This window comes from Pteropus alecto, unplaced genomic scaffold, assembly GCF_000325575.1.
Source record: "Pteropus alecto unplaced genomic scaffold, ASM32557v1 scaffold42, whole genome shotgun sequence".
Classification (NCBI taxonomy): domain Eukaryota; kingdom Metazoa; phylum Chordata; class Mammalia; order Chiroptera; family Pteropodidae; genus Pteropus; species Pteropus alecto.
Genome location: NW_006434825.1, coordinates 9,565,991 through 9,580,859, shown reverse-complemented (window position 1 = coordinate 9,580,859; position 14,869 = coordinate 9,565,991).

Below are 14,869 nucleotides of genomic sequence, written 5' to 3'. Positions count from 1 at the left end.
AAAAAAGCCTGTCCATTGAAGAGTACCTAGAATATTCAGCAAAGTAGAAACAAAGGGTAAAAACAATTCACACTGAACCCAGCTATCAACATTTGGCCCTTGTGCTTTCCCCACTCTGCTTCTTGTTGCTTCTAGTCTGTCACATGCAAGTTTTACATGGTCATGACCATATTCTATGCACTTTTCTGCAACCTGCATCTTTCTCCTAACAATATATCATATATTCTTTTTATGTTATCAGTTTTCCATAAGCATCATTTTAATGGCTGCATAACAGTCCATCATATGGGTGTGTTATTGTTTAATAATTTCTTTCATTTTCTATTTAGTTTTTTCATTATATCAATAGAATGGGAAACTATGCTGCGATAAATGTATTTTTGCAAATATATTTATGTGTATTTATTTTCCCTTATGTCTTAGGTTATTTCATTAGGTTGGATTACCGGAAGCAGAATTGCTGGCTCATATCAACTCTCTATGAACATTTTTAAGACTCCTGATCCATTAATGCCAAATTGCTTTGCAAGACTTCCGCATCCATTTACATTTCCTTCGGTATATGGGAGTTCTTAGAAAGATAAATATTAAGACAGAGAGAGTATGCCAGAATCTCCAGGTAAGAATTAATAGAATGAGCTGCTGAGTACTATCCAGAAGATGGAAGGAAATAAAATCATATCGATGATGTACAAATAGAGAACATTCTTGGCATATACCTGAGTAATAAGTGGATGCTTGTTCTCAAATAAGCACCTTTATTTGAGAGCAAACTTCTATAGTACCACCTCCATGACACCTTCCCATGTCATTCCAGCCAAAATAGGTTACTCTTTCTTTTCCTCGTGGATATTCCTTTAGAACCTTTCCTTTGACCCCTTTTATTAGTTCCACCCACAGCACCAATTCAAGTCTAGGTTCTTCACAGGTATTCATTCATACAATTTAATTTCCATGTCCAAGGTCCACAGAGATACAGAAAGAAAAGAAGCAGAAAGAAAGATGAGCTGTGACTAATTACAGAGAGGCAGGATGAAGTTAGTAAATCAGTATACTATGCAAGGTTGTCTTCCTCTTTAATCATGATGAAGAAACTATTGGCATCAAGATTCTCTGAAGGTGTTAAGGAAGAGAGACTAGAGAACTGGTGTAGGCTGAGGTCATCCCACATGTAGGGATATAAGATTGATGCTCACACTCTGAGAAACGTGCCACTGTCTATGTACTGTGATAAAGTCTCATGGGAGTCACAGCCAGATCAAACTCCTGTAGGCAGTGCTGGGGATGGGGGTGGGAAGAGTTTTTCTTAAAGGCAAGGGGTACCCCAGCTATCAATCACCCTGAAAGTAAGTCATTTTGAGTAGGAAAGACCCAGGATGAGAATATCCGACTTCTTCAGAGACAGTCAATGTGGCCTCTGTCCCAAGTAAGGAAAAAGTCGGCTGTACTTCCTTCTGCTATAATAAAATCTTCAGCGCAACCTTCATAGACCTTCCAGCCTGAAGTTTCTGCAGCCCTATGTGGATCTGCGGAAAAACACTTGTCCCAGGACTAGAGTCACTGTCAAGACACAGCTTTGCCCAGGTAAATGGTGACTTCAGAGTCACTGGCAGAGAATGAGCCAAAGTCGCTAAAGGAGGTACAGGAAAGGCCAGATGACCTGCTCCTGAGCGCACCTGAAGCATCACTTGGGGATTGGTCAAGAAGAGCTCATGACTACATGAGACATGGCCAGTTTCTAAACGCAGAGGGTAGAAGGAGCTGTAACTCATGTCACAGCAGTACAATCGAGGCAAAATGCATTACTGTATTTAGGTTTTTCTCTTCTTCCTGGTACATGACTTTCACATATTAAGACCGAGTAATTTCTTACATTTACCTTATATATTCACTGGATATTTATACATTTTTTCATGTAAAGAGATGACATACATAATTTATATTAAACATAGGTATTAAATTCTGAATATAGAAAGTCAAAATTTGGCCATCTATAAAAAAGTTAAAAAAAAAAAGATATGAAACTTAAAACGGAGAAGATTGATTCTTCTCTCTTTACCAAAAAGAAAAAAAGTAAAACTTAAAACCTATGAAATCAATTAACCATGATAGTGGAGATGTAGAGATTCTGGATACATTTACAAAGTAAGGGGAAGACATTTTATTAAAAGGTTTGTAAATAGCCTTTGAATTAGGGTGATATGACTATTGGTGACTGAATAATTTTATTTAATGTTGATTTGATACATATACTGCTAATTAAACATGTTTAAAATTAAAGCAAGTCATCTTGGAATGAATAGACAAAGGTGAATTTGGAAAACAAAGAGTTTTTAATATGTTGGAAAAGCTGACATCTTTTGAGTGTGTGTATGTGGGGGTGAATGTGATCCACTCAGAGGGGAAAACATACTTTATGGAGATGGTAAAGAGAAAACTTGAAGGAAAAACAAAGTTCCAAAAGTACAGGGTTTATAAAAAAAAAACTGATAGATGATATCTATCGTAGAGTGTACACTGTTGAATGAATAAATTTACCTGTGTAATATAAAAATTGCCTTTTAAAATAAAAAAAATCATGATATAATTACATGGCATAAAAGTTCACAAAAAGATTAAAATTAATTTGAGAAGTCGCTATCATTATTAATATAATTTAGGTAAACTAGTACCAGATGGACTATCCCTTCTATCCCAAAGATATCATTCATCTATGCATGTGCAAATGCCACCAAATTCTGTTATGTTCCAAATCAAGAACCTCTCTTCCCTGATCAACAGTGCTTTCTGTTTCTATGTCACTTAATTACAATAGTTTCGTTTAGACAGAGAGTCAGTGTCTCCTCTGGAGAGCCCTACTTAAGTGTTTATTTGTTTAGTAAACATGAATCAAATGCATGCAGGAGAAAACTTTGTCATCTCAAAGTGCTCTTCATGAATTTTAGTTTCAGTAACGTATCAGCTGTGAAAGTAAAGTCTCATTTGCAAGTTTATACTAAAGTAGAATTACCTCAGTTCCCTTCAAATTCAATATTTGATCGCCCTTGTGAATCAAACGGAAAATAAATAGCCCCACTGGTGAGCTTTGATTGACACAGCCCATCTATTCTGGGCAAAGTTCTGTGCTCAGCATGGGGATGACTGAATCAATACAACACTAAAGCCTCAAACCCATCTTGGAGATGTTTGAATGCCCAAATGGAAATGTTGACCTTTTCTGTTGGAAACTCACTCTCCCATTTAATGAAGTTGCAGCTGCAAAGAAAAGTGCATGGTTAGTTGGAGTCAGAAAATAATTTCATACTGATTAGATGTTGGTCATTCCTGATAGCAAACCCTGGCCCCTGTTACTGCAGACCCTCGTTAGAGGGCATAACCTTGAATGTCATGGTCTCTAACTCCTCTCTGAAGCAGAGCCAGGAGAAATGAGATTCCAGGAAGACTGGCTAAGGGACAAGTCGCCCATTCATTCTCCAAGGGGCTCAAAGATGGCTCAAACAAGACACTGAAATGCTGTCACCTGAGAGGTTGCAAAGGAGATAAAAGAATGATGACTTTAAATTTGGGCTTCCCTCTCCTTTCTAGGGGAAGGGGAAGATGACATGTTCATGGAACACATAGAACTTAGAATGAGATGTTGAGGACACAGCTTCCCCAGGGCTCAGCACAAGGCCCAGAGATTTTTCAGCGAAAGCCTTGACAGGTAGGGGAAAACCAGATTTCTTTGATATCCCCAGTCTGAAAGACGTGGCTCTTTGAAAAAGAGGCACACACTTTGAGTTCCAAACTGTGATGATATCAGAACAGGTGTCAGTTTCTCTGTCTCATGAAATGCTGCGATTGTCACTCAGTGGCTATGATTGGTCCCTTTGATCCCATTGAGTTGTATCTGAGCAGAGAGAGAACTTTTTTCTCCCTGACTTCAGAAGACTTAAACAGAGGCTCAGGTCAGACCTGCTAAGGAAACTGGATCTCCTCTGATGTAAGGAGTGTTGTTTTTGTTTGTCTGTGTTTAAATCGTCAGACCAGAGTCATCCCAGAACGAGACTGAGCCACTTTTAGAGAAGAGGCACGAGCTCTCTCTCCTCAGAGGTGTTCAGATGCATGTGCTCAGAAAGACTTCTCCGTAATGTTATCAAGCTATTAAAGATGTCAGTGAGCAAGGAATGGGCAAGGCAGTGGCCTGGGTGTCCCTTAAAGCCCATTTCTATCCTCTAAGTCTGAAACTTAATCTTATCACCTATAAAATGGGAATTTAGAAACATTCTTCCCTCACAGAGAAGTCAAGAGGATTGAATGTGGCAGTGCCTAACACAAGGCCACACCTATGGCAGGACCTTAATGACAGTTAATTCTTTCTTTGTAGACAACTGAGCTCGAACCAGAGCTTCGCTGTTCCAGGAGTTGTGACTAAAATTACAATATATATTGCACTCCAAGGTGTCCACCTGAAATGTCTCAGGAAAGAGAAGCTGTAATAAGTACACATGCCTACAATGGTGATATGCTGACATTTAAAAGCAATAATATTTGAACTGAGCAAGGAAAAAAGCTTGCATCCCAACGTGACTGCCTTGCATAATCACCTCGGCCCTTCTCTTGTTCGAGAGGCAAAATTGTGCTCCCAAGCTCAGCGTGGCGCTGCTTGCTTTGTTTGTGGGTGAAATCTAAATCCAATGTCAGTCATAGGTTATTGCTGGGTATGGTTATTGCTCTGTTTGTTTAATGTTGCTGTCAGAAAGTAGAAATAAAAATCTCGTGATTTTCCTCCATAACACTCATACCCAGACCTCTGGTTGGCAAAAAAACTCTGTCCTAAGAGAGCAGTATCAAAATTAAGTCCTGAGTAGAGACACAAAGTAATCACCTCCTCCTCTGATCCATCCCTAAGGGGTAGCTGTGAGTATTCAGAAATTTCGCTGTCCAGAAAAAGCCATTTGCTTAATATATCTTTGGTCTACAAGTTAATTCACATATTTCATCTAATCCTAAATAAAATATCAAAAGGAAAATGCCATGCCATGAAGTAAAATTATTACAAAATGTATTTGCACATATATGTGTTAAGTAATGATTTAAAAAATTAGGAGATGCTAGCTCTTTTGGATATAAACTATTATACAGCAGCAAAAACTAACACAGCCTGGTGCTTGTACAAAACCAGACAAATGGATCAATGAGACAGATGGGAAAACCTGTATGTGACCTATATGACTTCAACATATCATTGTATAAACAAGGGAAGGGACCATTTTATAAATTACATTTGTAAAATTAGCTAATTTTTGAAGGAATAAAAACTTCAATAAATACTCTGCATCTGTATACTAATGTATATATTCCTGATGGATGAAGGGCTTACATATAAAATAATCTAAGCACAGAACATTCAAATAAAATCAAAACTTCTAGTCCTCTGAAGCATTAACCAAAGAATTAATATTAAGAAAGTTATTCAATGGCAAGCCATGTATCTAATAAAGGGTTAATATCTAAAATATATAAGAACTCAAACACTCAATAACAAAAAATAATCCAATTTAAAAAATGAGCAGAGGATCTGAATAGACATTTCATAAAGGAGATATATAAATGGCCAACAGGTACATGTAAAGATGCTCAACGTCACTAATCATCAGGGAAATGCAAATCAAAACCACAATGAGCCATCACTTGACATCTGTTGGAAAGGCTGTCATCAAGAAGACAAGGGATAGATGATGGCAAGGATGTGAAGAAAAGCGAACACTTGTGCAGTTGGTGAGAATGTAAATTGGTTTAGACATTATGGAAACAGTATGGAGGTTCCTAAAAATTAAAAGTGTAATTACTCTATGATCCAGCAATCCCACCTCTGGTTATGTACCCAAAAGAAAAAAACCTGGGATCTCAAAAACATATCTGCTCCCCCCCTGTTTATTACAGCATTATTCACACTAGCCAAGATATGAGGACAATCTAAGTGTTTGCCAATAAACAGAGGGATGGATGAAAAAATATGTGGGATGGATATATATACATATAAACACACTCAATTCACATGAACTGTAAACTAAAAGTGGAGACTTCCAAAAAATTTCTCACTTGCGGGAAATGCCCAGCTTCCCCAGAGCCTGAGGGCTCTGTATGGAATGTTCAGTCATTTGCGGGCACTTGTGTTCAGAAGTTTGAGAAACACTCATTGACACATTGGTCTCCTTGAGGTACAAACTATGTCTCATTCCTCTCTATATCCTCATGCTAAATTCAGGGCCACCCACAGACAGTGATCCCAAGGATGCTTTGGTCCACCCTTCCATCGTCCAATCCCCACATGCATCCTTGTCGAGAAAGAAGCCAAAATGGGAGCTTTAAACTGGTGGAAAGAGCTCAGTTTTGGGAGACTTTAGACAACTGTGGGTCTGAATTCTGACTGTGTCAGTTATTACTTGTGCGACCACCTCTCTAGCCACAGTTTTCTCAATTTTAAATGTGTATAAAAGGACCACCATGACCGGCCCGGACAGAAACGTGAGGGAGGGCGAGCTGTCTGCTCCATTCCAGAAGTCTGATTTGAGATGAAGAAGGCAGGAAGGAGCTGAGGCCTCAGGAGGAGCCCCTGGGCCTCTGAGATGAGAATGAACCATGTTGAATTGCGGCTCTGGAACCCCAACTCCCCACTCAGGGGAGGCGGTGTGCTGTCCATAGGGTGACTTATGTGGGATGGAAGGATCAGATGTGTCTCATACACATTGGGTCTCCGACCTGATGTGTTGGCCTTCACATGTCTGCCTGTGAGCCCATTGGAGGCACAGCGCATAGCAAGGGGCATTTCGCAGTGTGGGCTAAAGTTCAATTAGGCTTACAACAAACTCTGTGACCCTGGGCAAATGCCTTCTCCATGGCCTCTTTATCATACTCTTAGTTTTGCAGAGTAACAACACGTTCACTGCTTCTTGCATGTTTCCTAATTGGAAACAATACAAACATGTCACAGGAAAATAGGTCAGTAAATTTTTATATATTCATACAATAGAATACTACTTGGTAATACAAAGGAGCAAACTGAAAAACAGCAACAAAGCTGAACCCAAAAATATGCTGTTTAAAAGAAACTAGACACACAGGCCCACTATATATATATCTACACACACATCTATATATATACACACATGTATATATACACATATATACATATATACACACACATGTGTATATACATACATACACACACACACACGTACATATATAAATAATGGAATGTTATTCAGTCGTAAGTAAGAAGGAAATCCTGTCATTTACAACAACATGGATATTCTACGTGAGCTAGTTCCTGCCTCCCTACACATACTTTCCATCCCATGGGGGCAGAAGCCAGGGGTTCTTCCTTAGCTAGAAGCAGCAGGATGGCTTGAGGGCTGTGGTCTATGATGCTTCACCTATAGGATGCATGGGAACTGTCCTTACCTTCCCATAGGCAGTGGGGAGCAATGGTACAGTAAAAAAATCATACACCAAGCAATTAATTGTCTATTACCTTTCAATAAAGCTGGGGGGGGAAAAAATCATACATTTTTTCCCTTAGGCTTTTACACTACCCTATGTGTGGTCTTAAGAAGTTTCCTTACTGTCTCTGGGCCTCTTAACAGGGAGCTCAGAACACTCAAAATTGCAGCTAACTTTGCCACTTTCATAAGTTTGTCTAGAACTGAGAGATCAGCTGGAATGATGACCACTCAGCCAAAATAAAAGAATTATTCAAAAGCAAGATCAAGAGACATTTAATTGCTTGGTTTTAACTATCTGCTGCTATGATTTATTTATATTTTTTTAAGTGCCTGTTTTCTTTGAACAAAACCACTTCCTAAAACCTATGCTTTTCCATATCCCATCTGGCATATACAAGAGAGTATATTCTGTTTTTCTGGGGGGCAGGGGCAGGGAGGGAAGAATAATAGATATCCTGAGTAACCCCCTGCTACAAAATTGCCCCATTGTATTGAAATCGCCCATTTACTTGCCTGTCTCTTCCAATAAACTGTGAGTCTCTTGGGCAGATACTAAATTGTTTTGATCATTATAACTCCAGCATCTCATAAAGCACCTAATCTTTAAATAAGTTTTTACTGAATGATGAATGAACGAATGATGAGACCTTGCTTATAGTTCTAGTCCTCTGACAATAAAGTTAAAGGCTGACATTTTCTCTCTAACAAATATGTAATCTCAGACAGACAAAAGGTCCGAGAAGTTTATAGCTAGGAGAGACCTTTATGAAATCCTAATATTGGGGCTTTTTTTTTTTTTTAAATCGATGTCTAAGAATGATGGCGAGGAGCATATAAAGTCACTGAGTGCACTAGAGCGATAGCTGGATAGCTAGCTAGATACTGTCCCTATGTATCTATATCAATACACGCATATATCTATAAATCTAAACATACGCATGCACTTATATGCCTCTGTGTGTGTGTCTATGTGTGTGTGTGCGCGCGCGCACCTGTGTATAAATCGGTTCACATTTAAAGAATGCTCATTGCATGCTGCCCTTCCTCTCTGCCCCGACACCTCTCCCTTCCCTTCCCCTTCCCTCCCTCCCCCACATCCTGCTAACCACTGAGGACCACTGATTTTAGATACTAGCTATGAGGATACTAGGACAGACGTCAGGGGGGCCAACCAGAGATCCACTGTGGTACTCCAAGCTGTAAGTGACAAAGGCCTAGGCTAAGGCAGCATAGAGAAAAGAGCTGTGATGGGCCAGGGTTGTGGGGGGTGAGGGGGGAGCATTCAGGAGGTGAAATCGAGGAGACAATATTCTTGTTCCTCCTTTTCCGGAAGCTGACTGTGCCTTGCCTTTGTCAGTGACTGCACTGTTCCTGCCGGTGGTGTACTCTTTATGCGAGAGATGAGGGGCCTTCCTGGGTGAGGACACATACCATGGAGAATACTGTTTACAGCTCTTGAAAATTTAGAACTGCAATTTATCGAAAAGTCCTGTAATTTGAGGTGTTCCTGCATTGAACAGATTACCTTCTTCCCAAGTTAGCAGACCCAAGGGCTGGTGACACAAAACAGACCTTCCTCTGATAAACGCTGTCATGCATTCTATAACAAATCTCCTGGCGCCTTCTGCCTCGGTTATCTGTGGTTTCTTCCTCTTGCCTCTGGTCTCTTTTTAACACCATCTGTCTTGTCTCTTGTTTGTCTTAGAGTACTATAGAATGATCTTTTGCTCTCTCCTTGGTCTCTGCAGGCCAACACGCTGCCCAAGAGGAAACTCTGAGCCTTGTGTTTTACAGTGGACTTCCGATGTGTTTTGACCTTGGCCTCATTCCCCTGAAGCACGACTTTCCGGCAGCCTTGGCCAGGCTTCATGCAGGGGTGTCGGAATGTCCCAGGGAATCATTAATCAAGGGCCCCATCCTAACATCAGCTCTTTAGAATCTCTTTTGGTGCCTTGCGTGCATCTGGAGGTCTGGGCAGACCACACTGGGCAGCTTTTATCCACAGACATTCCGGAGCAGCGAGCTGATTGATGGCAAAATGGAGAATTAAACATTTATGGGTAGAATACCAAAAGGCACAGGAAGACAGGAGCTTAAGTGCCCAAGTTTGCTGGAGGTAGTTCCTCTGAACAACGCCCATTTCTCTCATTACCATTTGCCTCCAGGGAAAATCACCTCAATGTAACAAATGTCCCCACTGACAAACCTCCATCCAAACAATTGCAAAGACCTATAATCTCTTTCTCTTTGTTTAAGATTTGTTGAAGTACTATCCCTTACAGTTTGTTTCCTGACCCCATCTCCCTCCTTAACTCCACAATGAGTCTTTTCTCTCTGAAATCCTTGAGAACCTGCTGCCTCACTTCAGAGAATACTCTGGGGCTGGAGGAGGGAGGGTGAGGCCACCTCTCTTACTGAACACGTGTCACGATCAAGAGGGGTCACGCTTATTCCAGGTAGGTTGGAACCAGAAGAGACAAAATTCATCTTAATAGAAGCAAGAACATTCTAACGATGCTGTTGTCAAACAAATCAAATGCATTGTCTTGGGAGACAGTGGCTTTCCCTATACCCAGAAGTTTTTAAGAAAATGTTAGATAACTGCCTTAGTAACAATGGGAGAATCATATTTTTGGCATGGAACCATGTGATTTTTAAGGACCCTTCAAAATCTAAGATTGGAGTTTCTTCTGCCCTTTCCATACTCCTCAGTTTTCTCCCCTAAATATTTTAGGATCGATACTCTGTATTTTCAACTCGAATCTGTTACAATGATGGCAGATGGTTTCTTCATGGAATCTTGACCAAGGGCCCCATTAAGAGACAAGATTCTTCTGTCACGTATTACACTTTTTTGCTTCCATTCCTCCAATGAAGTCCAGAAGTAGGGTCTCTGTGTTCAGATGCCTCATCCCTCAGGTTTCTAAATTGGTTTAGAAAAGTGACCCACAAAATTAAGTAGTTGCATTGTTCAATCTAGCTAGAGAGGTAAGTTGCTCACTTTTCATAATGATTGGATACTTCTGAAATGGGAAAAGAATTTTTCTAATGAAATGAAAAATTCATTTCATCCTCAGTATATGGGCAGAGAGTTAGGGAACCTGCAGATCCCTCGGTGACCCTGAACCCCTCACCTCTCTGCCTCTCTGTCTCTCTCTCTTTTGTTCCTATCTCTCTAGTAAACTGGATCATCCTCGTAAATATGACAAAAGTGCAGATGTCATGAGTACTTTACATAACACAGGATGCTGTGGGAGGATCCAAACAGAGAACAGGCAAGTTATTGGGGAATCATCTGGGATTTAGAGCCACAGAAACAACACAATGCTTGAGCACAGGCTTTGGAGTCTGTTGACCTCGATAGCTCTGAATTTGGTACTTCATTAATAAAATGGAAATAATAATACTCATGGCTTCTAACAGAGCAGTACTGATAGGTACCAAAAGATTCTACAATAATTCCTATGCATCATTGAGACAGGGTAGGTATTGCTTTATTATTAATTATTAAGATCATAACTATCATATAAAGGAAACCACAGATATTTTTCCAACTAAGAATACCAGTTTTATAAATTTGTCCATTGGTTTTACAAATCCAATAGAGAGGTGAGCCATTTCATAGGAACTGAACTGATAGAACTGATGTATAGAGAAGAAAGAGAAAGGGCTCATATTTTCAGGGAGAGCAGCTTTTGAAGCTCAGTAAATCTCAGTGGTAGACATGGTGAGCTGGTGACATACTTAGGCATAGACTATAGGTTGGAAAGGATTCTTTGTTGATAGAATTTGATTTGTACATATCTAAGATGTCAGAAGGGTTGGAAGACATTAAAGATTTTAGCTTTCTCTGGATAAGTTTCTTTGGCTTAGTTTCACCATGTGGTCAAATGGGCTAAGAGGTTGAAGGATCCAGGGGAAAAAGGTGAAGAAAATCCTATCGGTCACGCACTATACGTTAGGTAGGGACTCTGCTTGGGTCTTACCCACGCTTCCTTGTATCTTTACAGCTCAGGTAGGTGCTGTTTTTGTGAAACTTGTTCTATTTTCAGAAAGCATCATATTTCACAGAAAAGAATATTCTCAAAATAGCTAGTTGTTTTGTGGCACGCGCCTTCCTTTTATCTCTCCTAAAAAATGTCCATCGAGCATCTTTGTGCTGAAGTTTGGTTCAGTCAAGCTAAAACCTTAGTGACTCTGTAGTCTGTGATCTTATCTCCTTTTATCCTTTCCATTGTAAGTAAACTTTATCATTCTTATCACATATGTGCATGCATGTGCGTGCATGCGTGCATGCACACTGTAGCAGTAATCACACTGCATCATAACTGTAGATTTGTGGGTCTTTCCACTTCCTGAGGGTATGAACAGGGTCTATCATTTTCGTATCCCCAGATTTTAGAATAATTGTTACATAAGGATATATTTGAATTGCTGAATGAATGAATTTATAAATGAATTTTAACTTCTCCCTTTGGATCCTCTCAGCAATGACAATCTTTAGTGTTAGGTATAGACCATACAGCGTGAGAAGGAACAGGATTACAAGGCCCACCAGTCCACACCAGCATAAGATGATTCTTTGGATTTTTTTTAGAATCTTCTTTTAAGAAAGCAATTTCAGATTAATGGAATGCTTTCCTGCCAACCCTGTATATCATAAGAGAAGTCAGAATAATTTATAAAATTTTCATCCCAGCTCTAACCAATCATTTTAAACACAATCAAACATAAAGGCATTTCTTGATGATAATGAGTGTGGGTGACGTGGGAAAACTGGGTTTCTGTAACTCAGTCTCTCTCCGGGATAAGGTGTCATCCTTCTCGGAAACTACATCAACATCATTACCACGGGGGTCCCCTTGAGACATTTACTCTTATTCACATGCATGCATTACGAAGGATCTAGTCCATCCTGCTGTCAGATGGGTACGTGGTACCATCTCGGTCTTAGTGAAAACAACTCTTTTGTGTGTGATCTCATATATAAATGGCTACATTTGCTGGGCTTTCCTCTACCCCAACCCATCAAACCAAACTCCTTAGAGATTTCTCATTGGGTTTTAATGTATTATCAAAGCAGAAGTTATCACAGTTATCACATGGCAAAAGGATTTTCCTCCATATGCTGCCGTCTGTCATAATTTATAGTCTTTCTCTTACTACATATCTAGGTACTCACATACATATGACTGTATTATATCAGCATTTGTCTTTCTTGAAGAGTTATGAAACAAGATACATTTGGAAGATAATATTTTTTCTTGAAAATGTCTATGAAATTAAATATGGATAATAGGAATGACCAGGTGTTTGGTTTCTTCTTTTCACTTGCTGTACTTTCTAATCAAACATTCATTGGGCATTTCCATTTCAGATTCACAAATGTGGTCCCATTCATGCAGGGGTAATTCCGAAAGGTGATGAGATTTGCAATGCTGATCAATCCTGGTATTCAATCTTGCCTCTATTTCCAACTATAACATAATTGTTATGTAATACGTTCCATAGATAATAAGTGATATTATTACTGTCATCAGGCCAGAACAAGGCTTGGTGACATGGCCATGAGTCTCAGCCATTCTATAATCTACCTCGGGGGTCCCCACCCCCAGGCTGCAGACCGATACATGCATGGCCTGATAGGAACTGGGCTGTACAGTAAGAGGTGAGCAGCAGATGAGCCAGTGAAGCTTCATCTGTATTTGCCACTCCCCAGTGCTAGCATCACCACCTCTGCTCCACCTCAGATCATCAGGCGTTAGATTCTCGTAGGAGCACCGGTCACTCGTGCTGAAAAGGATGGGGACCGCTGCTCTATTGACTTACATACTAGATAATTTCCTCTGCTTGGATCCCATTATCTGCTGTTATATTGGAGCTGAGTTCTTTGAAGTCATATTTTGTATTGTAGTGCAAAGGGTGTTTTATGTTATATGGCTCTTGTTGATCTCTTTAGTCTCAACTATGACTTTTCTCTTCTCCTAGTTAGTATACCATCATAGAGAACTATCTATAGGTGGGTGATCTTAGACAATTTACTTAACATCTTGAGCCTCCTTACCTGTAAGATGGCAATGATCATGGTACCCATCTACGGGTTGTGAGAAGACTAGTTGAATTCATAAAAAGCAAAGAGCTTATGGGCTTTTCAAGCTTATTAACAGTGAGAAGAGGTTGACTAGACAAAGAGAGGCGTCCAGGTAGGAGGAAGTCTAATAGAGATGATGAGAGCCAAGACTGGAGCAGTGGCAGCAGTTAAAACTCCTAATGTGTATTGGCAGTTTACTTGTTAGATACAGAACTAAGCATTTTACCTGAATTGACACCTTTAGTCCTTGGGAGAACCCTGAGAAGTAGGTATCCTTATTTTGAAAACAAGAAGACTATGTTTCAAAGAGATAAAAACAAAACAAAGAAATCCCTTTTGATTGTTAGAGCCAGGATTTGATCACGGTTTATGTGAAACAAAAGTACCAGTCTATTTTTGAAATGGAAAAGAAACAGAAAAATAACAGTTTGCACTGTGTTCATGGCTTACAAAATGCTCTCAAGCATTTTGTCCAGCGTGCTTCCAAATCGTACAGTAAAATCATAAAGAACCATATTTAAAGTCTGATATTAACAGGAAATGGTTCATTCATGCAATAAAGTGCCATGCAACCATTTAAAAAAATGATGGCAAAGCCTATTTTGACAGTGAAAAATTTGCTCCACGTGTTGCTGAGTGGTAGGAGTTTTGAGAGCAGCATGGTGTGATGCATGCTTATGAATGAGCATGCATTGCTTCCATGCATTAAGTGGTTTAAATTTTGAAAATAAAAATAAACACTTTTCTCTACACACACTGGCCAAAACCAAACCAAAACCCCCAGTGCAGAGTTATCTAATGACTGTTTCCCCCACTAACCTGTAAGCTTTATAAGGCCATGTCTTTCTATCACTTTATCCCAGCATCTAGCACAAGGACTGACATAGAGCGAATTTTAAAAAGAAAAAGGTTTTGTTTCTTTGTGTTAATAATGGGTGTCACATATATAATGTATAATTGAAACCTCATCATTTAGACTCACATGTCCTTAGTTTTCTCAGCTGTAAAGTGCTAGATATGAGTTTTTATTCACTAGTCTGTAGTCCATGGGAAACTTTTGCTCACAGGATAATTTTTTACTCGAAGTTTCTTCTTAAAATGAATAAACAACAGAAATTACCCACAGTCCTTTGTCTCATCTTCCCCCATCACAGAGAATAAGCCCCTCTGTTACTATGCCAACGCAATGACAGAGCTGAATATCCCAGCACTTTGGAGCAACAGGGGCCACGTTCAGAGGAGATCTTTCTGTTGATGCTGTCAAGAACAGACTTGATAACTTAATGCAGGT